Consider the following 26,944-nt stretch of genomic DNA (forward strand, 5'->3'; position numbering starts at 1 on the left):
TTTTTAAATTATAGAGCTAAAACTAGGATATAAATAATGCTGTCAGCTTTTGTCCTTTCATTAGAAAGGAGGAATTGACCCATAAATTTTGGACTCTTCTCTGGGAGATTTAGTCAAAAATCACTTCCTTTTTGAGCAGTGACTAAGTGGAAGTCTAACAACTCTTAAATATATGTGGACTATGAAACTGAAAAGAGAAAGATGGAACCAAAAGATAAATGCTCTTGTGGTCTCTGTTCTCCTAGCCAAACGGTAACACATTTTTATAATTAATATTTTATTTACTAATACTATTTACTATTTAAAAAAAACCTTTTTCAATCCTCTCCTAGAAATTGCTGTGTAGAATATATACAAAAGCTTTGGGGGGGTGGGGTGGGTGGGTATTTTACTCTGGGAATGTACTGAAACACCTGTTTTTGGGGTGCTGTTCATAATGCTGTTCCATGTCACGGTCTGTTCTTGACCTTCTGGAGCTTATGTTCTGGTTGCTAAATTCCCCCCAGGTGGATTCAAGATGAATTTGCCACCTAATGAATTATTCTGTGTAGCAAACGTGTAGGAGTAAAGATCACTGCTGTGTCACACCTGGAAGAGCACAGGAGTACATTTTTTGAAATTCTCATTCATGGTAACTAAATTACTATGTCTCATTCTCAGTTTTTTGGAGTAGACAAAGGAGAAGAATTTATTGCTGGGAATCAAGTGTTTTAATTTTTAAAATTTAATTCTTTAGTTCCGACAACTTCATAATATAGAACCTTTCTTGGGTTACATATTACACTTATTTTGAAACTTGGAGTATTTCTTTCTTCTATACAGTGTCCTGTACCTGTTCCTATGTGGAAAGCTAACAGAATAAAGTAGAAAAAGGAAAGAAGGATGAGAGCCACTTAGCAGGGAACAAACAATAACAATAAAAATTCTATTGAAGGAAATTTTCAGTATTCAAACAAAAGCTCTAAAAATGAGTGTCTTTTAGTTTTAATTTTAGAACAATTTTGGTTTTTATACACTTTTGTCTTGGAGAAGGGAGTAGGAAGGAAGGAAATGAGACTCAGAAATTAGTAAGGAGCAAAATTTATCTAGCTTTCCCAAAAGAATCAAATAAACATTTTTTCAGGTAACTATTTATCCCCCAAATGTATATTGTTTGCCTTTTATCTAAATATTGACTCTGCTGTTGTGAAACTTACGGTTTTATGAGATACTGGCATATTTTATCTGTGATTTCCTAGCAAGTAGAGTTAGTAAGTGTTAGAAGAGGTAGGTCTTAGCGATAATTTTACCTCCACCTGTTGGGAAGCAAGATTGTTTTCTCCCTATTTTGTAGTAACAGAATTTTAAGTGTGTGTGTTTCATTTAATTGATTTAGTTCCCTAATCTTCTTTTCCAAGGCCCACACTAGGAAAATGTGAATAAGATCTCTTAGGGCAAAAACAAACAAACAAACAAAAAAAAAACACTGTTGAATAAGGATATGAAGAATCATGTTAATGTATTAATATTAAATGTGTTTGTGTTATACGTTAAAGTTAATTGTAGTCACAGATTTCATACCATTTAAAAGGATAGGTTTAAAATGAATTTCTTTATTGCCTACTGGTTAAGTGGACATTGATCAAAAATATTATAAATTGCATGACAGAATTTCTTTATTGAGATGATACACTCTCTGCCATGAAATACTGGAACATTCGGGAACAACTGTCTAGTTTCCTAATACACATTGGAGGAATGCAGAGATAGAGAGATTTATAGCGCCCTCTGAGAGGTCTGGTGGAAAACTGACAGATGAATAGATATACAAAGGATAATGGCCAAAGACAATAGTGCCACTCCTGCCCGGAACAAGCCGACAAGTGTTTCCAAATATTTTTGGGTGACATCTGACTGAATTGTGATTATAAATTTCAAAAACTCTGTTCTTGTTATTTTCACAGTCACACTTTTTTAGACAAAGGCTACTTTGTTGGATCAACAGAAAAAACTTGATATCTGGATTTGCAAAAATGGAACATTTTATATCATCTTTAAAACTGACTCAATTCTGGATAGCATTTGAAAGTTTTGTCTTGTAGATTCTGCTATTCCAACTCCCTGATAAAACTCTGCATAGCTGCCTGACTTTCCTTCTTTGGCTTTCCCCATAGGGTCTTTGGCCATCTCTGCATAATTTAATGTCTGTGTCTCTTAACTCCCAGGTTAGGGAGATGTGTGTTTTCCTTTTGCTCCAGCATCTAGCACATTTCTGGGGCCCAGTAAATCTTTGGTAATAACAAGGGGCCCTGGAAAGGGAGACTCCAGCTCAGAGCTCCATGGGGGAGGAGAGACACATCTGTGGTGAGTCAGGACTGGGCTGGCTCCCATTCCAGGAGTCCTGTGTGGCTGGCTCCCTGAGCACTGTGGAAGAGGCGGACAGCTGGCTCCCACGGAATTGATGTTAGTGTTCCCACTCTAGTGCGAGGTTGGCTGGATGGAGGGATCATCAGAAAAATGAGACCGGCTGGGGTGTGGGAACGTTTTCAAATGCACAGCCCACTCTTTTTCCAAGCTTCCATGGCACAGCTCAGCAGCTTAAGCAAGAAGTGAAGGAGAGGGACTCTCTTGAATATGACTGCTTTCTCTTTCTGCGTTCCTGAGAGTGGTTAGCGAATGCTGGCAGCTCACGTCTTCGTTGTCCCAGACGGGCTGCTGCCTTCTTTGTCGGACATTTAGGGCTTAATTTATAGGGGACTGTTAGCTGTCAGTGTAATGAGGCTGTTTTTACTTTTCTTTGCTGAGAATAACTGAGCTCTGGAAAGTCAAGGGAGTGGCTGCTTTGGAAATTGTATTCTAATTAAAGGGTGTATTCTCAGGCCTCATAAACGAGATCCAAGCTGAGAATAATTTCCAAATTATTCTGTGAACTTTAACCCTAACCTCAGTGGACCACCCGCTTGTGGCTCACACTTGGTTCATGCTCCACACAGAAGTTCTAGAAAACATTGCAGGTGGCAGATCTGGGGTACTGCAGCCTTTCAGGGTGTGGGTTTCAAATTGGTCACCCTTGAGTTGCTAACTTATTAGAGAGAATCCTTTCTGGACGTAATAAGTAAAGAGAAGAAATCCATATGGAATCGAACATTTCGAATAAAATAGGCCACAGGCAATCTGGTCAGGCAATGTGCATTGTGATTCTGTTTCTTATGAAATTTAAATTTAGAAAGATAATTCCAACCACTTAACTTTGTTTAAAAAATATTCTAAATCAAATTAGTAAAGAATTAAAAGCACAATGGAGGTTTTGTGAGGAAATTTTATAATTGGAAAGTTTCTTTTTTTATTTTATGATTTTTTTTATCCTTTTTACAGTTCAAAATGCTTTCATATTCTGAGAAAATATTTTGGTGTATAATTATTTTCTAGAATGGGGCTTAAATTTTGAAGTTTATAAGAGCATCTTTTTTATAGGAGCACCAGCTAAAACTTTGCCTTTTCCTCTCAGATCAGCATATATGGCGCAATATATAATTTGGATCTATGCCTTGTTTTGATAATCACTATTCCTCTGACTTAGTAAAATAAATGTTGCAGTAAAGTGACACCCTCAATTAATATTAATTTTTCTGTTTAACCCATAATATGCATAAACTGGTAACAGGCAATAGGCAACATTTCATGTTTTAATTAGACTAGAAAAGGAACAGAAGTAACATTTTGATCTCAGTCTTTGGGGGGATTTCTAAGGTAGGAAAGAGAGAGAGAGAGTGTGTGTGTGTGTGTGTGTGTGTTCCTGTGCTTACACTCAGGCATGTGTAATATTTTTCTTTAATTTAGGTCAAATTCTACTATTCTAATTATTTCCTATAGAGAGCCTACATTTTTCTTTGTTCCTCTTTACAAAGTGCCTCAGGTCTCTATCTCAGGTTTTTCTAGTTCTTTCTGAAAATTCTTATTACTTAACTTTATCCTTGGACATTGCTTTTACATAAACGTCTCCTAATTCTAAATGTCATTACTTAACTCCAGAAATTTTCCTTAGCTTCTCTTCTGAAATAAATTTCCCATTAAATTAAACTATTTTGTTCAGCTAATTCTCTCCTTTGTGATTTTATAGAATTCCCATGGTCTGAAGCAAAGTTAGAATGCTCTACTTAAATGGTAATCCCCATTCTATTTAACCCATTTATTCATTCTGAAGAGTTTTTAGCTCTCATAATAGTAAGCACTTAATTGGCAGTGGAATGCCATCCCTTCTCTAACTCACACTTGCTCACCCTTAGGAGCGCCGGCATCATGCCTTTTCTCATCCTGCTACTTGAAACCTTCCTCTTGGCATCATCTGCATTTCCTCTCAACGTCAACAGGCTCTGTTCTTAGGAACTCTATTATTTCTTTTCCTAGCCTTTGCCAACTTACTGCTGATCACCCCTTAATGAATACCATTTTATCACTTTAGGGAATGCCTACTTTATAATAAATCACTGAAAGAAAAGCAGATACTCACGTATACTATTTATATACATAAAACATTTTTTACTTTGATGATAAGGAAAGAGCATCCAGAGGTTTGTATTTAAGTTTCTTTCATTGCTTAACTCTCTTGTTTGAATACACATTTCAGTAAGTACTAATTTGGTTTTATTTAGAATTCACTTTACATAAAAAAGGCCATAAACAAGCCCCAGATAACTACGACCTAGTTAAAATTGGTAGATACAGCTTTCTTTCATGTTATGTTTCTTAGATAATCTAGTATTTTTTCCCTAGTATTTCATGCTCATTCATTTTTTAGGGCCCATATTGGGAGCAGGTCATTCTGACTTTTGCCTTGCTTCGTGTTTTTTCCTCCTCCATTTAGCTCTTAGAAAAATTCTCTATATTTCAATGTGCTGACCAAATAGTTATGTGGCTTCAGTTCACATGCTTTGATTATTGTTTTAGAAAGAAATCTTTTGCCATCATTTATTCCAAAATAAAACTAATGGTTTGGTTTCAAGGTTGGGTGGATAATCTTAAGTCATTTTTGATGGGCTACTGTATTTATCTTATTGCTTAATGGCAGCCATTGGGCTGTGTTCTAGAATGGAGATCAAGTTCTAGACACAGTTATTGCTCAGTGTGCATTATTTCATCCTCATCTCGGTTTTGCTGAGAACCTGGGGAGAACCACTGGCCAGCTTTTGTTTTGAGTGTCATAAGTTCAGGGGCTGAGAGGTTAGTGGAAACTGATTGCCAGGGTTCAGACCCTGGCTGCATCATTACTACTGGTGCTGGGCCAGTTATCTAACCTCTGTGTGAGCCCTAATTTCTCATCTTTAAAAAGGAGGGGTTAACGCTATGTACCCCATTGTGTCGTTTTTGGAATATACAAGAAAATGCATATGGTATGTTTCATTAGCACAGAACTAACTCCCTGCCCCCTTTAGGAGTCTTAGCACAGCTGAGAGTCAGTACTGTAACTTTTCCCATGATTCTTTCAACTAGCCCTTGAGGAGTTGGTGGTAAATCCATGTTCTACAGTTTTCCACCCAAAGCTGGATTCCTCCCAGATCCCTGGTTCTGCAGCAGGATACACAGAAGTCAAGGGAAAACTCTTTTAAAACACTCAGAGGCTGGTATTAGAGAGTGAAAATTATATTAAGTGAACCATAGAAGAGAGTGGGTGGAGAAATTTGTTCTGCTTTTGGAACATTATTTAATTAAATAAATTTGCCATGGTTTTTGAGAACTTGTGAGAACTCAGATTGGAAAATTTAAATGAAAAAAAAAAAGATTCCCACCATCTCAAATTATCATGAATAATTGATTCATGCCAGGATGATCATAATAAGACCATACATTTCATCTTTGGATGCTGCCCATCATTCCTTGTCTTTATGAAAAAGATACTAATGTATCATTTATGTAGAGGCCTGTCTTCGCAGGTTACCTTCCCCATACTCCTGCATTACAAAGGTGCTGTGGTAATCACAAAGGTGAGTGATAATGCAGGCAGCGGCATCAATACCACGCCCAATGCATGATGTGATTATGAGTAATCATCATTTTCTTACTATTCCTTGTGGGTTAGGTTCCTATTATTGCACTTCTCCCATATCTAGTAGATTTTTAAGTCTTATAAAATAGTTCTGCATATAGATATTTACTATTGGAAATGTAAAGTCAAATCCATATTCTTACATATTTAAGTTTTCAGTATTTCATCCAATTTAAGGCCATTGATTTTTAGTCTGGATTTATTATTTTTTAAAGAAAAAGAATAAAAGCCATTCAGTATTTTTTATTTAAAGGTTTAAAACATCCCTTTTGATTTTTAAATAAAAGGATTCCTTTTAAATTTATTAAATTTCAAAGATTTTACCCCAGTGAAATTATATGTGTGTGTATATATATATACATATAAAAAATAGAAATTTTTATAGAGGATTTGAATAATACAAATTTTTGCCATAAAGTCCACATTTCTTTGGACTAATTCAAGGCAGCGTGAACAGTTTCAGACACCAAGATCTTCTAATTGTTTGAGCATTCATTTCAGGCTAGATGCCAATCTGGTACCTGGACAGTTGATATGAAGGAGATGCTGATAGTACATTAATTCCAAGGTCACACTGAAAATCAAATGGCAAAACCTTAAGATAGTCAGTCATTGTGCGAAATGGCATTGAGTGTGATATGGCTGTGACTCCTCTATACTTTCCAGATTAACCTATGTGATCGCTAACTATAGTCATCCCGCGACATCTGTGGGGAATCAGTCCCTGGACCCCCCTTGAATACCAAAACCCACAGATACTCAAGTCTCTTACATAAAAGGGCATAGTATTTGCATATATCCCAAGCACACCTTCCCATATATTTTAAATTATCTCTAGATTACTTTTAATACCTAATACTATGTAAATGCTGTATAAAAAGCTTTTATACTATATTGTTTAGAAAATAGTGACAAGGGAAAAAAAAGTCTGTACATGCTCAGTACAGGTGCAAACATCCATTCTCCCTGCTCCCTGAATATTTTTGATCCATGGTTGGTTGAATCTGAGGATGCAAAACCCACTGGTATGGAGGGCTGACTTGTAGTATCTTATTATATTTGACCCTCTAAGTCAAGTCTTTCCAGTGTTTGACTGATGTAGAGCTTCTTTTAATTTCTTTGAAATCTAATCAGTTTTTTACTTCTTTAAGTCTTATGACCTTATCTATTTCACACTTGCTTCTTTACACATATGGACACACCTTGGACCTTATTATCACTGAGATTTGCTCCATTCTAAAAGTTTGAAATAGTAAGTTTGCTTTTTCATTTCTGTCTGCTCTTTACCTTTATAATAATTATGCCTAATCTGCTAACTATGTTTATTTCCTCCGTAGTATCTCATCTCCTTCTTGGCCTCACCTGACTTTTTTATTGGCCTGCTGGAACCTGCAAATGATCTTTCATTATCTCCCTAAATTCCATGACCTTATGCCATGTCTTCAATGCTTACACTGAAACTGTGGTAACAGACCACACCATCAGTCTTCTCACTCAGGTTCCAGCAGGGCTGTGGATCATAGAGGAAAATGTTATGTAGAGCAATGGTCCCCAGCCTTTTTGGCACCAGGCACCGATTTCATGGAAGACAATTTTTCCACAGGGTTGGGGTAGGGAGATGGTTTCAGGATGATTCAAGCGCATGCATTGCATTTATTGTGCAGTCAACCCTCTCTGCTAGTGATAATCTGTATTTGTAGCCAATCCCTAGTGCTGGCATCACTGCCTCAGCTCCACCTCAGATCATTGGGCATTAGATTCCTATAAAGAGCATGCAACCTAGATCCCTCGCATGCACAGTTTACTGTAGGGTTCATGCTCCTGTGAGAATCTAACGCCGTGGCAGATGCGAGTGATGGGGAGTGGCTGTAAATACAGATGAAGCCTCTCTGGCTTGCCCACCACTCACCTCCTGCTGTCGGCCCAGTTCCTAACAGGCCATGGACCAGTACCTGTCCACAGCCCCAGGGATTGGGGACCGCAGATGGAGAGGCAGGATTCGTTGTAGTATAAATGTATGTTCTCTAATCTCAATTGATATGTCTCTACTTCTCAATTTTTAGTTGATTCCCATTTGTGGTCCATTCTAGCCTTTTGATTTTATGACACTGTTCTATAAGGATTCAGATTATATTCTAGTTCCTTCATCACTGGGTCAATTTAGTTTATGTTTGGGCACCAGCTCCTGATACGCAATCCCAATTCTAGTCTACATGGCTGATATTTCAGCTTATCTTGGTCTATGTCCTGGAATCATTAGTAAGTATTTACTACTACTGCAATGGTCTTTTGGTACTGCATAGGTCACTTTTCTCAGTTTGTCTAGTGGCTTCTTCTCGGTCCTCATTCTGTATGTGGCATTTAGCAGGATGTGTTTCCTACTTGAAATTTCCTCCCTTTCCTGCCACTCTCCCCCACTTTCTGCCTCGATAGTTACACTGGCTTCCTTTCCATCTCTCAGCTGCCTTTGGATTCCTTTCTGCCTCTGGGCTTTGGCATACCAGGTCTTCAGGCCTAATTGTCACTTGCAAGAGGCCTTCCCAGACCTTGCCATCTAAAATGGGTTTTCCTGTTTTTCACAGCACCCTTTCCTTTTTAGCTTTTGCCACAATTTGTAATTTATTTGTGCAATTACGTGTCTAATGTCTGCTGCTCTAAGTTGCATCCCCAGCAATTAGCATAATTCCAGGACCATGATAAACTTTCAGTAAACGATTTTGGATGATTGCTTCTAGGAATAAAATAAATTTTGCTTTTTTTTCCACACTGCTTCCTTTCATGAACTTTTGCCACAGCCAAAATATGTTACTTGAGCTTCTCTCTGTCTGTCTCGTATTTCCCTTCTCCCAGGCTTCACTCACGTCTCCCACATCTCCAGCCCAACAAGCAAAGCCTTTGTGATTTCTCTCCCTTCTGGACTCACAGTGTTTATCTTTATCTCTCCTAAAAGACTCTTCAAATTGTAGTACCTGTGTTTATGACCCTCTTCTCCACACTGGACTGAAGGCTCCTTAAGCGCAGGGTTGGTGTCTCATTTAGCTATGTAGCCCTCTCATCCGTTAGCCCAGGGCCATGCAATGAGCTTTTTCCTAATGCTTCTGTCTTAATTGTTGAATAAAGGAAAGTCTTTACCTTTTGACTACACTTAGCTTCTCTGTAGGAGACTGACAGCTTTCAATTAGTTAAGCTGTGGTAATTTGTTTAAAATGTGGATTGACTATCTTTGCTTCTCTTAAGGAGCTAATTTTCTCAGTCCACAGTTCATGCATATTAAAGCATGTTTTTTATTAGTAATATTAACAGTGTTATTACTACAGCTTTTTACAGTTAATGAAATTTTTCGTATTGATAATCTAACCTGGCCTATCAGCAGCTGTATCAGGCAGGTGGAAATAAGTATTATTATCTATAGATAAGACTGAGCTCAGAAAAGTCAAGCAGCTTACCTAGGGCTACACAGCTAATATCCTGATTTCCAGCATACATTTCTTAAGCCTAGAGTAATTCTCAGTAGGGGATGGGGTAGAGGAAAGGGTAGGAACTTTGTGATGTTTATGGCCTGCTAGAGATTGTATTAAAATCACAGGTGAGGGGGCAGGTTTTCAAAATTATAACCCTATTCCAAGCCTCAAATTCTAGTCCACTTCCTTAGCTGAAAATTACTGCTGTTTTACCGCTATTACTGATAAAACTGTATCGTGTCTTTATGTTACAGAAAAAAGTTGGAAAAATTGCAATATACTATACCCCTTAAAAATTTCATCCTTTGTTGTGCTAAATTCAAGACAATTTCTGGGTTTAATTATTTATATTAATAATATGTATGTACATATAATAGATATATAGAGAATCTTGGAATATGCCCTTTTTTGCAGTATGAAGATACATGAAAGAGGTTATTAAGTATGAAATGTCCAATTTCCTTAAGTACTAAGTTTGACAGTTGATATCTCTGACATTTCATTTGGACACTTCTTCTTTTATTTTTACGGTGAAGGTACATCGTCATTCTTTCAAACACATGGTTTGGCTTGTGATTATCTTTCAATTTTTTTAGAGCAATTTTTGTGAAACCATGGATAAGTCAAAAATTTGAGTTATTATAGAATATGAGTTCCATCTTGGAACCAATGCAGCACAGAGAGCTGGAAATATCAACAAAGTGTTTGGGAAGGATGTGGCTAATGAACACACAGTATGTTGATGGTTTGAGAAGTTCCATTCCGGTGATTTTAATCTTGAAAATGAGCCATGTGGGTGACCTGAGACCAAAATGGATAATGATGAGCTGAAAGCTGTGGTGGAAGTGAATCCATCTCAACCTACGCGTGAATTAGCAGCAAGGTTTGATGTTACTATTCCAACGATATTGGGCCATTTGAAACAAAATGGCAAGCAAGGTAAAGAAGCTGGATAGATGGGTTCTGCACGAATTAAACAAGCATCAGAAGAGAAGTCATCTCTAGGCTTGCCTTTCTTTGCTGTCACAACATAAAGGCGAACCATTTGTACAGCATATTGTTATGTGTGATGAAAAATGGATTCTTTTTGGCAATCTCAAGCATTTGGCACAATGGTTGGATAAAGATGAAGTGTTGAAACACAATCCAAAACTGATTATTCATCCAGAAAAGCTGATGATGTCTGTTTGGTGGTCCAGTGTTGGTATTATCCACTACAGCTTCGTGAAACCTGGTTAATCCATTACAGCAGATGTCTGCTGCAACCAACGGGATGAAATGAGGAGGATGCTTTGTAAGCAGCCAAGATTAGTCAATAGAGACAGGCCAAGTCTTTTGCAAGACAGTGCTTGACCACATGTTGGACAAACAACAGTGCTCAGACTACAGCACCTAGACCTGTAAACTCTCTGTCATCCACTGTATTCACCAGACCTTGCACCAAGTGACTACCATTTCTTCCAGGCTTTGGAACACTTCTTGCAATAAAAAATATTCAATTCTCAACAAGCTGTGGAAAACGTCTTTTGAGATTTCATTGCCACTCACTCTTCAGGCTTTTTTGCTGCTGGCATAGACAAGCTACCGTTAAGATGTCAAAACTGTGACGATAGTTTAGGTGTGTACTTGGTGTATTGTACTGCTTCTTATCTGAGATATAATAAACTACACTTTTGATTTGAAATTGGATATTTCATATTTAATGACCTAATATAGTTTCCTTCTGCAGCAAGAAGAAATCTTGGTAACCGAAGCTGAAAATACAAGGTGGGAGAGGAATATGATTCTATAGTCATATCCCTTTGTGTGACGCATTGGTTTTCAACTCTTCATGTTAGCTTAAAAAATATACTGATATTCAGAACCCACCTGAGACCAGTTAACTCAGAATCATTTAGGGGTAGGGCTTAGGCATTCGTAAGCACCCCCAGGTAGTTCTGATCTACAGCACAGAGTGAGAACCAATAAAGCTTTCGATTGAAAATATTGCCCTAGAATCATTTATTTGAACATTCAAAGGCTCTTGTTTGGAAGGTGGTTTCTTATAGTTATGATTGATGACCCATGGGAGCTGATAGGTGTCACTGCCTGTTTGCGATAGCCCTGTATTGGCTTCTTGGTTTAGCCCTTAGTGTTTTGGGAAGTTGTTTTCTTGAGAGATGTTAACATTGTTCAGAATGTGTTTCTTACCTTTAGTTTCACTAGCTGCACTTTAAGTTTTATAATACTGCAAAAGTACTATTATAATTTGCACATGTAGCCTGGTTAAATGGCACCATGAAAGGACTTCAGAATTTTTTAGTTGCACTCATAAGGAATTATTTGATTATCTTAGTTAGGATTCTTGATGTATTAAACTAAAATCAAGATTTATGTTATATATGGGTAAAATTTTTAAGGATGAAAAACTCTTTTGCCTGTTTTTCTGAAGAATGAATAAATACCAGCTTCTTTCATCTTCTTTTGCCATTGTGTTCTGAATTGGAGTAGGTTATCTCTTAGAGTTAAAACTTTCTGGAATAAGCAGCCCTCCAATCAAGTGTTTGTAGATAGATTGGAAATAATATCCCCCTAACTATTATAGCTAGAGTTTGTTCTTGAAGTAAAGCAAAGTCTCTTATAATAGAGATACAGTTTACCTAAGAGTCATATTAATAAGTAAAAAAAAAAATCAGCTTTTTGAATAATATATGAATTCATATGATATCACTGGTATCTAGGCATTTGGGACAATACATAATTAGTTTCAATTCCCTTTGAGAGAGAGATGTGGATGTTAAAATAAATTGCTGATGAAGCATACACTTTGGAGAACAGTGTATTTCAAAACTTCTGCAATATCAGCTATTTCTTTCAATGGTATGGAAATATAGCATAAGACTGAAAAGATTTATTAGGGGCAATTTTAAACCATTCTTATTGTATAAAAGTTCATAGTTTGCTCATTTAGGAGTAGTTACTAAAACAAAGATAATAGCAAATATTTATAGACCTGCTTGGAAAACATTACTTCTGTACAACTTCTGGCACCATTGTTTGTAGCCAGTAAACCAATAATAATAATTTACTTGTATAAGAATAATCCATATCACAATGTTTAAGAATTTAATAGGGCTTGGTCATTTAATTACTAAAAATTACTCTTTCATAAAATACCGAATAATGGATTTATTCTAGAAAAATCAGCACTCAGAGTAAGAAAACTTAGTATTGTGAAATAAATATATTCCTAGGGAGAGCAACTTGTAATAAGTTAATTTTATTAAGTAAAAGTGAAGCAACTGTCTCTGTGGGAAAAAAACTATTTTGCTACCAGTAATAAATATTTTAAACTAAACTGTTCTTGCATAGAAGAATTTCTAATCATTCTCACCTTAAGATAGTTCCTTCAAAGGTTTCAGTTTTGCTGTGGAAACTAACTAGGCCACTGTATACACATGTAGTATATGTAGTATAAGACCATATGGAAGCACAATTTACCATCTACTCCTAATTGAAACATACAAACAAAGTACCATACTGTCTCATCTTTTGCACAACCCTTTGTAGTCTGTACTCTGAAATTGGTGCAGGTTATCATCATTATTTTAAATATGTTCAAAACTTTTTTTCCCTGAGAAATGGAGCCCTTTACCTAGCTGAGGGTTCATTACTCCTCAGTCACCGTCTTTCTCAGGTTTGCTTATTTTGATGAACACTGGGTTCATGATCAGATCCTTGTCCTCATTAAGCCTAGAGAAAATGAAGGGTTTGTTATAACACTCACTGGGAAGAACTCTTCAATTAAATTTGTTTATCTGGTGACATCTACAGTGTAAAAGTAAAAATATTTAAATGGTACAGTCCGCAGAGTACATACTTAACGTGCAAAAGGCACAAATGTGTGGGAGTGTCCATTTTCTGCATTTATTTATTTATTCTAGTAAAAACAAACACAACACCAACCACTACTTCATGGGTCTAAAAGACAAAATTGGATAACTAAGCTTTCAGTCAAAATCTACAGCTCTGGCATGACTGAGTAGGTACGATCATAGCCTGGTCAGTAACAATGACAGATTTTAGTGTCCATTTTCGTGTATGAAACACTAAATTACAGTGAATTGAAAATGGGTGGTTTAGAGTCCTAGAATAGCATTTCTCAGGGAGCAAAGATGACGTTAAATTATTTGGGGATGGTTTTATTCTTCTCCCTCTTAATTGATGGTATGATACTGTTTTCACTTCTTTGCGTATTAATACAAATGTGAAAATATTTGTGGTCGGTCTCTTTGGAAGAGAGACTCATTAACCTGTGCATCTCCCACCCTCAGCATATCCCTCTGATACTATTTTGGCATACAGCGTGAAAACTTAGTCCCTTGGAAAAAATCGTAAAGATGTTTCATTATTCAGAGAACTTAATTTTATGAGTCTTCCTAAGGGCTGCTTCCACGTAGACAGTTTCCAGTCAGCTGGGCCTGCTGCAGTCCACTCTGGTGCCCGGGGAACGAACTGCTGACATCTCACACTGTTCGGGATTTACGTGTGAAGAGTTCGGAAGAACTAGGTGTCGGTGACCGCAGATATAAACATAGCACGGTGCTTTGTTAAAATAAGGGAACAGACTCATGTGGTAAGCCAATTAGCTTAATTCCCATATTCTAAATACACAAAATGATAATACTACTACTAAAGCATCTGGAGGAAAAGTGAAAATAAAAAAGTGGCCAAAAGCGTGACTCACACGTCAGCTGCTCCGTATATGATAGGCGTGAGGCTCCTGCTTAGACACAGAAAAGGGACAGCCAGTGCATGTCACCAGTACATAGGGAGAGTGCCTGGCAGAAGGTGAGGGGTGGAGTCTTGTGATTTGGATTCTAATCCTGACTAAAACTCAGTTGCTGTGGGACGTAGGGCAAGTCACTTGTCTTTCATCTTTAACTTCTGCATCTTTGAAATATACTTGGAGGTAATCCCTTCCCTCAGCCCCTCCTGGGGTTAGTGAAGGGTCTGAGAGGAAAACCCTAAATGGAAATATTTTGTTAAATCTCTACATGAGTATTAGTTACACATAATGATGAGAATAATCAGTACCTGGGTTAAAGGAGGAAGTGCAGGGCCAGGTGGAGTTATGTGGTGGGAAGAATAGTACCTCTTCCTAATCGCATGTTCAGGCTGGTCCAGAGATCCTAAGCAGAGAACCAGGAAACAAAAGCAGAGCTTGACACCCTGGAGCCTCTTACTGATTGTCCAGGAGTTAGGGGAAGAGTCCAGTAGGCATATTATGGCCTTTGTATATAATCCTAAAAAATAAACAAACAAACAAAAAACCCTACAAAAACATATCAACAGGGTTTCCCACAAAAATTTGAGGAAATGAGCTACTGCACTGAATAGGTCTCTCTTTATTTTAAAATTAATTTTCAGTTTGAGATAGAATGAAATATCTCAATAAGCTAGAAAAATATACAAAAGGATATTTCAACCACACAGTTCCAATAAGGGTTAATATTTTGTCCAATGTTCTTGTTTAGTTTTTTTTAAGAAATAAAACGTTTTGTTCAACATAGGAGGTTTAACGTGGATATTCCATTTATTTTAGAAATCCCACGTAAATGATAGTAAATTAATAGTAATTTTTTTTTTTTGTTGTTGTTTTTTTTTTTTTTTTGAGACAGAGTCTCATTCTATTGCCTGGGCTAGAGTGCCTTGGCGTCAGCCTAGCTCACAGCAACCCCAAACTCCTGGGCTCAAGCAATCCTACTGCCTCAGCCTCCCAAGTAGCTGGGACTACAGGCATGCACCACCATGCCCGGCTAATTTTTTCTATATATATTTTGAGCTGTCCATATAATTTCTTTCTATTTTTAGTAGACGGGGTCTTGCTCTTGCTCAGGCTGGTCTCGAACTCCTGAGCTCAAACAATCCGCCCGCCTCCGCCTCTCAGAGTGCTAGGATTACAGGCCTGAGCCACTGCGCCCGGCCATTAATAGTAATTTTTTAAAAGCCATACATTTAAGGAGAGAAAGAGAGAAAAGACAAGGCAACCACGTTGGATCAGATATTTCAAGAATTTTCTGGAAGAAGGAGAAATAATAGCTGATTTTGTGATGCGGAGAAGCCAGAATTTAAATGTTAATATGACACAACATGGTACTGCCCCAAAAGGCTCAAGATTTGGAGGTCCCTGGGCTCCTGGAAGCTGGGATGAAATTTGGGTTTGAGAAGAGTGCCCGAGATTTAGACCATCAGATTTCCTCTGCGCTACCCTTCCCGGGCACTAGGCATGGCAGAGCAAGCACAGGACTGAATGTCGTACTAAACCACAGGCTGCTCAGTGAAGTCGACTCACTGAAGGATGAGACACCCTCTTTATCCCCCATGACACATACACAGCTGTAACCTGCTTCCCTCTTAATCAATGATGGTTGTGAACCAGATATCATGAATTAGATGGAGAAAATGTTTATTTTCATATTCTCTTTTATTCACTAGTTTTTTACTTTGAAAAAAAAAATGGAAGAGAGATTTAATCTTATCTCCTGCTGGTTGCCATCATCACTAGTAGCAGTCCTGAGCTCCTGACCCCTGGCTGAGGGCAGAGGGGATAAGATACTTGTTCAGTTAATAACTGTTAGCTGTAGATAGACAGAACAGTGCTCAGTTACTGCTGTCACTCCTGCAGGTTATTCTTGTCCCCAGTGAATGTTTCCGTTGAAGGTGTCATACCTTCCACCCTCTCTTACTTCTTTATCTAGAAAGAAGAATGTTTTAATAATTGTTTTCATAGATATTATCTAGATGGCTAAATTGCAAGTTTCTAACAAAGTGGGCCTTTACACTGATTTTCCCCAGATTGTTTTCTAGATATCATGTCATATACACCGTGTTTTTCTACATGTTGACAATGAATCATGAACCTGTACTCTGGTAATATTAAAGATAGGGAACGTGCTTAGAGATCATTGTGTTCAACCTCTGTGTTTCTCAGGTGACTGAGGTGAAAGAGACAAGCAGTTTGTCCAAGAATACTCAAGTAGTTAGTGGCAGCACTAGGGCTGTAACTTTTTAAAATGATCTTTGATTATCAGCAAGAACATATAGTAACCACTTGCAATTTGTAAACCACGATGTGGGATTTGAAAGGCTATATTAATAGAAAATAATTACTAGAAATTAATAGGAATTTTTTAAGGCCCCAGGTAGATAAACTTCTTCAATTCACTGTTGAATTGCCCGTTTTGTTCTCTCCTAAGGGTTTGCCTTTATGATAAAAATTGCACTTGGTCAGCATTCTAACCACCCATGGTTCCAGTGTTAGAATTTGATTCTCCAGTGGGGTGTGCAAGGCAAGAGACATGAGAATCACTGGAGAAAAAGTCTGTTTCTTTTGAACCACAGAAGATATTAGTAAAGAATGTGTGGTGCTCAAATAAACTCTGTGGAGTTGGAAGAAGGTTGAGAGCTACTGCCAGAGAATTATGTGTTTTAATTGAGTAAAAGAATCTGATTTAGGAAATTAGAATAAAATATGAAGATAAATACAAATCAGAGCAACAGTCTCATTTCTAAAATTTGAGCCGATGCGTAAGAATAGCAGCATGATTCCCCCACAACTGTACCTTTCATTAGTAAAGAACATCAAATCATTCATGCTATTCTCTCTAGCCTAAGAACAATTTTCACTCAATTTCAATATAAATAGGTTTGTACATTTCAGGGAAATGGCTGTATGTGTTTCTTTCTTGGAGAGTAATTAAAGTATAAGATTTCTATAAATGTGTTCTAATATTCCAAGTTGTGGTTGTATTTTGCATTTATAAACAGTTGATGGCCCCTTTATGTAACTTCCTGAGAACTCTTTTGTTGTGAGAGTCTTGATTCACAGTAAATATGTAAGCCAGTTATACTACGAGTGGTCTTGTAAGTGAATAATTTATTATGGTAATGGCTTATATGGTAAAGAAGCACAATATCTGGAAGGAGACTGCCAGGAAGGGTTTACAGAGGCACATTATGTAATTTTTCAAATATGTTTGTTAATGTTTGTAATTGGAATTAGGGAATAAGTATACAGTGCAGAGGATGGGGTGTGTATTCTCCAGTCACGCTGGCTGTCTAGCAAACGTGCTGCTTCAGGGCTTCGCGTGTGTTGTTAGGCTGGTCTGAGACCCTATCACTCCTCCCCTTTGAGAGGCCTTTTCCCCTTCAGGTCTCTGTTGCAACACCTTTCCTAGCTATCCAAACTAAAATATTTTCCCTTGTTATTTTCTACCAGTAGTACTTTTCTTTTATAGCAGTTTGTCATTTAAAATGGTATATCTATTATTTGTTTATTCACATATTTAATGTCTTTTTGTTCACCTTTATTTAACTAGTCTTAGCACTGTGTCTGGCATATAGTAGATGTTCAATAAATATTTGATCAAAGAATGTACAACATAAAGGAAACATAACTTTATGTATGATAAGCACTTCCATGCCCCGTTTATTTTTAAGTGCTAAAATCTTTTTGTTCTTTCATTTTTTTATTAGCTCCATTTATTATTTATGGGTTTCTGGCTACTGTTGGAATACAGAGTAATATTCTTCTAAATATTGGTGAAATTAATAAGAGGCAATGAAGAAATTTGACATTTTCATTTTTACAATTAGTTTGAATTAGAAATAATAATAATTATACCTGCGAATTATGTGTAAGTGGGGGCTTGGCAGTTTTAGGGGTTTGTAGGATGTAGACACTTGCTACAGGAAGTAGAAGAAATCAGATTATGTCGGGGAGTGAAGAGAAAGGCAGTTGTGCTTATATTTTCCTATTTACTTATTTTCTAGGTGAGCAATATGTACTTATTAAGATTTTATTTAATCAATTGAGATGGGGAGCTACAGAAGAGCATTGTTGTTTCTTTCTGTCCTTCGTTTATGTCATTTTCCTAAGTGGCCACTGTCCTTAGTGCTGGAGCATATATTCAGAAGAATAGCACTGTATGTACATAGCATATACATGTGACATTTAATAAATGCTTGTTGACAGATGCTGGCACGTTTCTTGCTGTGGAGGAGCATACAGTTTAGTGGAAAGAGCAGACCTTCAAATAAATTTTGTTCTAGGGACAGAGAAGAAAGAGCCACAAACTTCCCAGGGGAACCATTTAACAAAGGAGGAGAGTAGATGACATTTGATCTGGGTGTCGAGGTAGAGGAGGGCATTCTAAGGAGAGGAGTGGTAGATGCAAGGCCTGGAGGCATGAAAAGATTATATGTTTGAGAATTAGGAGAAATTTAGTGTAGCTAGAGCAAGGAAAAATCAGAGAAAATGATGGGACATGAGATTGGAGTGAGTTCTGATTTTATCCTCAAGATAAGTAAACCCTGGAGCTTTCATCTAGGGCATTAATATAAACAGATTTTGTTTTGGTTTTATTTTTTAGAAATATATTTTTGGTAGTGGTCTGGAAGATGGGCTGGAAGAGAAAATCTGGAGGCAGGAAGCTTTGGTTAGGCAACCAAGATACCCTAGATAAGAGATGATGAGGACTTAAACTGACGTTGGCAAGGAAGATGGAGGGGGGAGGATGAATTGTAGAGCACAGTTGGCATTTGAGAGAGATTTGTGTGCAAGACACCCAGCTAAAGGGCTTACTCAGTAGGTGACAGGTGGTGGGAAATGAGCAGAGACAGACCAGTTTTGTAATCTGGGATAGTCTTCCAAATGTAATTTCCTCTCTCTTTAGCACTTAGCACGAAGTCTTCTGGGGAATGGACATGCTTGAAGCTCTGACTCAGGCGGGGCAAAGGCAATATATGTAACCTAAACATTTGTACCCCCATAATATGCTGAAAAAAAAAAAGTCCTCTGGATAGTATTAGGTGCTCAATAAAAGTTTATTGCATGAGAATGAGTTATCTTTTCTTTATCTTCCATTCTGTTGTATCTTTCCCTACTTTATTGTTTCATTTTTTTCCTCTCATTTTATCCTTGTTTTCTGACACTGTTTCTGTTTTGTTTTTGTTTTCCCCCTAGAAGAGTACTTTGATTAAAATGTATCACATGTAAAAAGGAATAACATGTCTCTGTACAATGTTGTTTCAGGTTATAATTTTTCTTTCTATATATACAGTACTTTGAAAGGATACTCTTTCTAAAGAGAGAGTTTAAAACTAAAATGTGTAGGTTTACTTAAAGTTACTTTAGAGTTTTATGTATTTGACAAATGTCATTAAGTCATTGAAAATAGGGTTGACCAAATTTCAGAATTTCATAAATGAAAGCAGTCATTTGAACAAATTTAGAAAATAAATACAGTTTTATTAGGATATGTTAATTTATTGTAACAAAATTAGTTTTTCCCCAAATGTCAGATAAGGGTTAGTGTTCTATGTTATCAAAGTGAATTCCCAAAGGTAAGGAATGATTTGTTAGTGCCACGGGGCTTGGCTGTGCTGAAATTATGAGCCTGTTCTTACTTCTGATTTACGGTTGGGAGAGTCCTCTTCTCACTGTGCTCATTCCAATGTCTTAGTGGGGGGAAAAAAACCCAGACTGGATGATGACATTTTAATATGATTATTTCCCCTATATTCGGAACTAAACCATCAAGATGACATTTTTGAAACACCTACCTGCACTTAAGGCTGATGAGCCTTAGATGAAGTTGTCAGAATGGAATTCTACAGTTCAAACTTATATGATTGCAGCTCTTCACCAACAATATAACAAAAAGAATGGGTTGTTTATGGCTCTAAACAGTATAATAAAATAGTAAAAGAGAATATTTACAATATAGCAATTTACTTTAGAGCAATAGTTTCAAATCGGTTTGATTATCAGAATCCCCTGGAAAACTTTTTCCAGAGACTGTTTCTGGGATCCACTCCCTGGAAGGTTTTGATGCAGTGGGGCAGCGGTCGGCCCCAGGAGTACATGTAGTTGTTGTATCTGGGAAGCAATAGTTAGGACAGTTTGCAAGACAGACTATTCTAGGAGATTCTTAAGAGACAGAATTTAGCTTCTGAGTGAAGTTAAGGGGTGAAGGTACGAGCATCCAGTCATTCAAGAAGGTATAGGCTTTTTTAAAAAATTAAATATAACTTCTTAAAGCAAATATGTAAAAAAAGCCAACTTTTTTATGTTGGTAGATATCTGAGTGTTATAAATTATTTTCAATACTATTCAGTGTTTAAAAGTTTTTATAAAGTGTGGGTGCATGTGAAATTGTTGCCCTCTGAACTTCACCTTCTTTCTTAAGAGAGCAAAGATTTTGTTCAGATGTCCAAAAGTCGGGTGGGGGGGAAGAAATCCTGATTAGTCTCAGCCAATCCTGGTCATTCTGTTCCTCTTGCAAGTCAGTGGTGGGCTTTGGGGTCGGCCCGTGACCCAGTGCTCACCAGTGAGATGTGAGAGGACATCTTCTGGAGGGTTTCTGGGAACGGATTTTTAAATATTTTTGTTAAAAAAAAGACATTATGTTTGACATGGTGGAACTGTGTCTGTAGTCCCCAGCTACTCTGAAGGGGCAAGGAAGATTGCCTGAGCCCAAGAGTTTGAGGCTGAAGTGAGCTATGATCTTGCCACTGCACTCCAGCCTGGGCAACAGAGCAAGACCTCATCTCTTTAAAAAAAAAAAAAAGACATTAAGACAGAGTACCTTCTTTTTTCAAGAGTTGACATCATTCTTGGATGAAATGCTTGGAAATGCATCACGAAGTCTTGTAACTAGGAGGGGAACAGTCACAGTCAAATGGGAAAGTTAAACATGCTAGAGATGACTATAAAAATATAGCACCTTTGTCTTGAATGGCATTAAGCTGTGAAATTAATAATACCAGAGCTGCCCTATCTTTGGATTTCTTATTATGCAAGATGATAAATACTTGTGAGCTCTATGAGGGCAAAGGCCTTTGTAACATCCCTTATTTAGAACAGTGCCTGCCACCATAATATATAATAACAAATATTTTATGACTTATTTAAGTCAGTTTGCAGCCAAAGTTACCTTGACAGGGTTAGTGGGTTTTAGTGGCTAAATTAGACAAAGAAATGTTTTCGTAAATGTTTGCAATCATGTTAATCTTTAAAGTAGTTAACGAGTTTGTCTCTCTGGTTAGCCATTTGCTGATGCTTATGCTTGGGGTAACATTTTACTCCCACAAAGGATAAAACTGTCTTTGTGCTTTGATGAAGACAAGAAGCTGAAATTCACATTCTTCAAATCAGGCTCCAAAAATATTAAAGCATCACTATAAGGGGGACAGGATTTTAATCTCAGGAGGAGACAAGATGATAATAATGAGAAAATAGTGTCAGTTTTTCCTTAATTGTTTACATATTGAAAAATTTTCATTGTATTTAAGCTATAATCTGTTGTTCACATATAAAAAAGGATTTAAAATTCATATGTGCAAACTTCTTCTGCAGGTTTGAAAAACTTTGCTGCACCATTTTTCTGAATTGTTGTTAGGTTATGTGGGATGAACAACTCGTGCATGATCCTCGCCAGGGGTTGGGCAGATAATTAGGACCATCCCAGTCTTTGAGTTAATTCTTAGAACTTTTCTTGCAGTCCTAAATTTTTAAATTATGTCAGAGAGAGCATCATTCATAATGAGAACTGCTACTAGAGCTAAAGCACAAAGGTTTCCTTGTCCCAGGCCATATTTTAAGGGGATTTATGGAAGCCTTCCTAGTAACAACTCACCAATGAACTTTCAGGGTTATAAGCACTATTAAAGCTTCTGGAGGCATGTGTAATAATAGAATTTGCTTTTCTTCTGATTTACCTTGTATTAGCTACCAGAAATAAATTTACTTTTTAAACGTTCAGTGAGCAATCTATAGGTTCCTCTGCTGAACTCCCTGTCTCCTAACTGGAGCTTCATTTGCATTTGCACTGCCCTAATCTCAAGGAGATACCAGTTTCACCTATACATGAAGTTGGGTGTGCTTTTATTACAAGGAGGAAAGAAAAAAACTTTTAGATCTCTAATTTAGCTCTGACTTTTCTTAGGCTGTTTTCAAAAAGGTTACTTAACTAGTATTTTTGATGCATTTCTCTACACATAGTATGATATCTGTAACTGAATCTTTAATTCCCTTGTTACAACAGAGAGAATTTCTTGACTCCTTGCTACAGTTCCACCATTCTCATATTATGCTTTTACAGCAATTCCCTAGACTCATGAAGGTGAAGGATGAAGTTTATAATGGTATTGAATACCAAACTGTTGCTTGATTTATTCAGGAAGGTTGTTATGTGCTGGGATCAAGTGACAGCTTAAAAGCTAGTATAATTCATCATCATCAGCTAATTTTCACTGGGTGTCCACTGGGTGCTGAACATCATACAAGGCTCTTTGTCAGCATATATGTGCCTGATAAGGTTGATGGAATTCTAAGAATATGGGATCTTGTCCTTAAGGAACTGTCTATATAAGGCAAGTCAGCAAACATTCAATGTTGTCAAGCTGTGTACAAAATGTATGTAACTAAAAACATTTTATTTTTAAGAAGGGTTCATGTCAGTAAATTGAGGTCCCATTCTTGTTAATATTTAGGTTATTAAGTATGGAATATTCGATTTCCTTCAGTACTAAGTTTGACAGTTGATATCTATGACATTTCACTTTGACACTTCTTTTTTTTTAATTGTGAAGGTACATCCTTACTCTTTCAAATGCACATTTTGGCTTATGATTATCTTTCAAAATTTTTTTAGAGCAATTTTTTTTGAAACCACAAATAAGTAAAAAATTCATGTTATTTTTGAATATATGTTCTGTTGTGGAACCAATGCAGCACAGATGGCTCCAAATATCAACCAAATGTTTGGGAAGAACATGGCTAATGAACGCATAGTACATCAATGGTTTGAGAAGTTCCATTCTGGTGATTTTAATCTTGAAATGAGCCATGTGAGTGACATGAGACCAAGGTGGGTAATGATGAGCTAAAAGCTGTAGTGGAAGCAAATCCATCTCAACATAACTCGTGAATTAGCAGGAAGGTTTGATCTTACTATTCCAACAGTATTGGACCATTTGAAACAAATGGGCAAGGTAAAGAAGCTGGATAGATGGGGATCGCATGAATTAAAAGAGCATCAGAGATACCATCTTGAAGCTTGCCTTTCTTTGCTGTCACGACATAAAGGCAAACTATTTCTACACCATATTGTTAAGTGTGATGAAAAATGGATTCCTTTTGACAATCGCAAGTGTTCGGCACAATGGTTGGAGAAAGGTGAAGTGCCAAAACACAGTCCAAAACCAAATGTTCATCCAAAAAAGCTAACGGTGTCTGTTTGGTGGCCCAGTGTTGGTATTATCCACTACAGCTTTATGAAACCTGGTCAGCCGATTACAGTGGCTGTCTGCTACAACCAGTTGGACAAAATGCTGAGGATGCTTGTTATTAAGCAGCCGAGATTGGCCGATAGAAACAGGCTAATCTTCTTGCAAGACCATAGGTTGCAAAAAACAACGCTATTCAACTACAGAAGCTAGACTTGGGAAATTCTCTGTCATCCACCATGTTCACCAGACTGTGCACCAAATGACTACCACTTCTTCGAGGCTTTGGACCACTTCTTACAAAGAAAAATATTTCATTGTCAACAAGTTTTGGAAAACACCTTTCAGGATTTCATCGCCATTCATTCTCCAGGCTTCTTCTCTGCAAGTTACCATTAAGATGTCAAAACTGTGTCGATAGTTTAGGTGCAGACTTTGATTAATTGTACTGTTTCTTGTTTAAGATATAATAAACTACACTTTTGATTCAAAATTGGACATTTCATATATAATGACCTAATAACTATACTACTACCAGAAGAAAGAGGCGATGTTGAATAGACCAAGAGTAGGTGTCTACTGTGTTCCTGATTTGGGCTGACTAGCACATATTTATGCATCTGTATACATGCAGATACTTTTTCTTCCCATACATATAATTTCACAATGTTTCTACTTAACGAGATCCCATTATCCCTCACAGAAGCACATGGGTACTTCACCTCTCCCCATTGAGAGTCAAATCAAAGTCACATCCACATGATGCATCTAGAGCTGGTGTCATATTGTTCCACAGACCTGTAGGTGATGTTTATTCCTCCTCTGAAATGATTCATAAATCTGACCTGGATCAAATTTGGCTGTAGCTCCTCAGGATCCTGCAACTTATGACTTAAAACACATCTGTAATCATGAAGGAACTATGCAATACCCACAGTGTAAACTCTGAAGGACAGTACTGGTCTAGGGAGTATACCATATTGCCCCGGTTAGAGCTGGTACAGAAAATAATATGGCCAGGAACTGTCGTAAGCATTTTGTTGAGTTTCTTCCCGGACCTTGGCCTGGCTTCCATGGCCAGCAGACCTGTTTGCTGCGTAATTATTTGCTAAGAAGATTTTCCCTGTTTGGTGTCCTTGTTTGGTAGCCATCTCTGAGAAGGGTTTCAGGGAAGATTCCCTTGGAGAGGCCTCAGCAGTTCTTTTCTTGTTGGTAACAAGGACTTAGATTCAGGGATTGCCTTAGGATGAAACAGTAACAAGCCTGTATTTTCTAGGCTAGGGATTTTTCCAGCAATATAATTTCTTTAACATTTTTGTTGCTTATCAATATTATCAATATATTTTTTTTTTTAGGTAGTGGGGGAGGATTTCATTTTCTGGTAGTTGGTACCAAAAATGTGTCAAATAATGATCTTTGACTCTGGTACCTTGCCTTGCCACTTTTGTTTTTGAGTTCCCTGTCTCCCTTAGTTTCAGTCTAATGACTTCCTGTCCCTGGCTTTTCCTCTGTGGGTGGGGAGGCTCCACGGGGTTGGAGCTCCTTCCCCAGGCTTTCCCCCTTGGGAATCAGTTATCTGAACTACTCATGGGCAGTGACTGGGGAAGCACTTGAGTGAGCCTGGAGTTTTAGGCTTCAGTGGTTCTTCTTTCTCCTTCCTAATATTTCCCATTCCATTTTCTAGCACTTTAATCAGCACACCAAATTTAGATCATAACAAATAATTCAGCTGCTGAAATTCATCTAACATAGATAATGATCTGAATTATAGTGGTCTCAGATCACTGGCTACCATGACTGTTGCTTATGTTTGTGTATCTGTGAATTGCACAAAGGCCAGTGGGGGCTGAACTCCAGCCCTTCCTCTACTCACTAAGGCTTGCAGTCCAGCAAGGATTTTTTTTGAAATTTGTTTATACAGAAGGAAGCACCTTTTTGAATTTTTACAATAGCAAATTTATTTGCATGTTGCTGGCTGTGGCTGTATTGCTTGCAGGTAAAAACAGCTTTTAATAAAGCTATTCATGTTTTCTAGTTGGTTTTCACTTCAACCAGTTAGAACGGAGTTTGTAATTTTATTGTGGGAACTACTGAAAGCCATGAGAAGTCCAGTATATCAATACATGAGCAGTTTTCTGCAGAGTACCCTAAAGCTCCACGCTTTGTATACACATTATCTGCATCCAAAAAACTGATGGTAGTGTATATCAACTAACTACTTTTCAGCTGTTTAACTGCTGATTTTTCAAGTGAGGATGGAGTGATCTCATTGCTCCCATTCTTCCCTTTACTTAGCCAGCTTCACATTTCAACAATCTGCTCCTGATGCAAGTGTTTATTAGATCAGAGTTTTTTGGTTTCAACCTTTTGACTTGCATCCTTGTCTTATCAGGGAGCCTATATCACACAGAGGAGGCTATAGAGACCAAAGGCAGGACTGGGTCTAGGACCCATATCAGAAAATCGTTCTGCATCTGTCCAAGTGTGTCAATGTGTCCATTAAATTGAAACCTAAGAGTGCTGCATGCTTCTTAATGGGAGGTCTTCTTACATGCTTTGTGATCTCTAATGCTTGTTGGTATCCTTACATGAATGGCAACTTTGGCACCTTTGGCCTTATATTATGCCAACTATTGTACCCCATAGTTTCTAGCTAATTTATCTGGATAACAAGCATTAGTGAAAAGCTCCACGTGGAGAGAATATAGTAGAGATTTTTGTTCTTTGGTTTACAGTCTGGGGACTTTGTAGTTATACATGCCAATCTTAAGAGGAAGTGCTGATTGTTTGCCTTAAAAATCTTTATATTTGAATTTGTTTTTCTGTGAAGCTATAATTTTTCTGAAAGATGAAAGAGAATGTTTGCATATTTATTTGAAAAATGTTTATTTGCAAAAAAGGTTGTGCATTGATTTATAGAACAAAAAACTAGTGACAGAATATAAAAAAGTAAAAGCCAAATAGTAAATCAGAAAGAAATGGGGGGAGATTATGTTGAGGAGAATAAGGAAAGGGAAAAATAAGAGTAAGGGACTGGGAAGTTAGGCCTTGCAGTATACAAGGATCTGTCATTTTCTCTGATTTTGAAGGTGAAAGTCCTGAGGCCCAGTGTGGGTGAGGGATTGGGGTGAATTAACTTTCTCAAGACCACAGAACTAGGTAATACTGACTTTAGAATTAAAACCCTAGA

At 37.3% G+C, this 26,944-nt stretch overlaps 1 protein-coding gene across 1 annotated transcript in view; it reads left to right on the forward strand.

Moving 5' to 3' along the window:
- Nucleotides 1-26,944, forward strand: part of MDFIC (MyoD family inhibitor domain containing) — an 81,021-nt gene that overhangs the window by 19,134 nt on the left and 34,943 nt on the right. The gene's annotated exons all lie outside the window — the stretch shown is intronic.

Source organism: Eulemur rufifrons, chromosome 29 (genome assembly GCF_041146395.1).
Source record: "Eulemur rufifrons isolate Redbay chromosome 29, OSU_ERuf_1, whole genome shotgun sequence".
NCBI classification, from domain to species: Eukaryota; Metazoa; Chordata; class Mammalia; order Primates; family Lemuridae; genus Eulemur; species Eulemur rufifrons.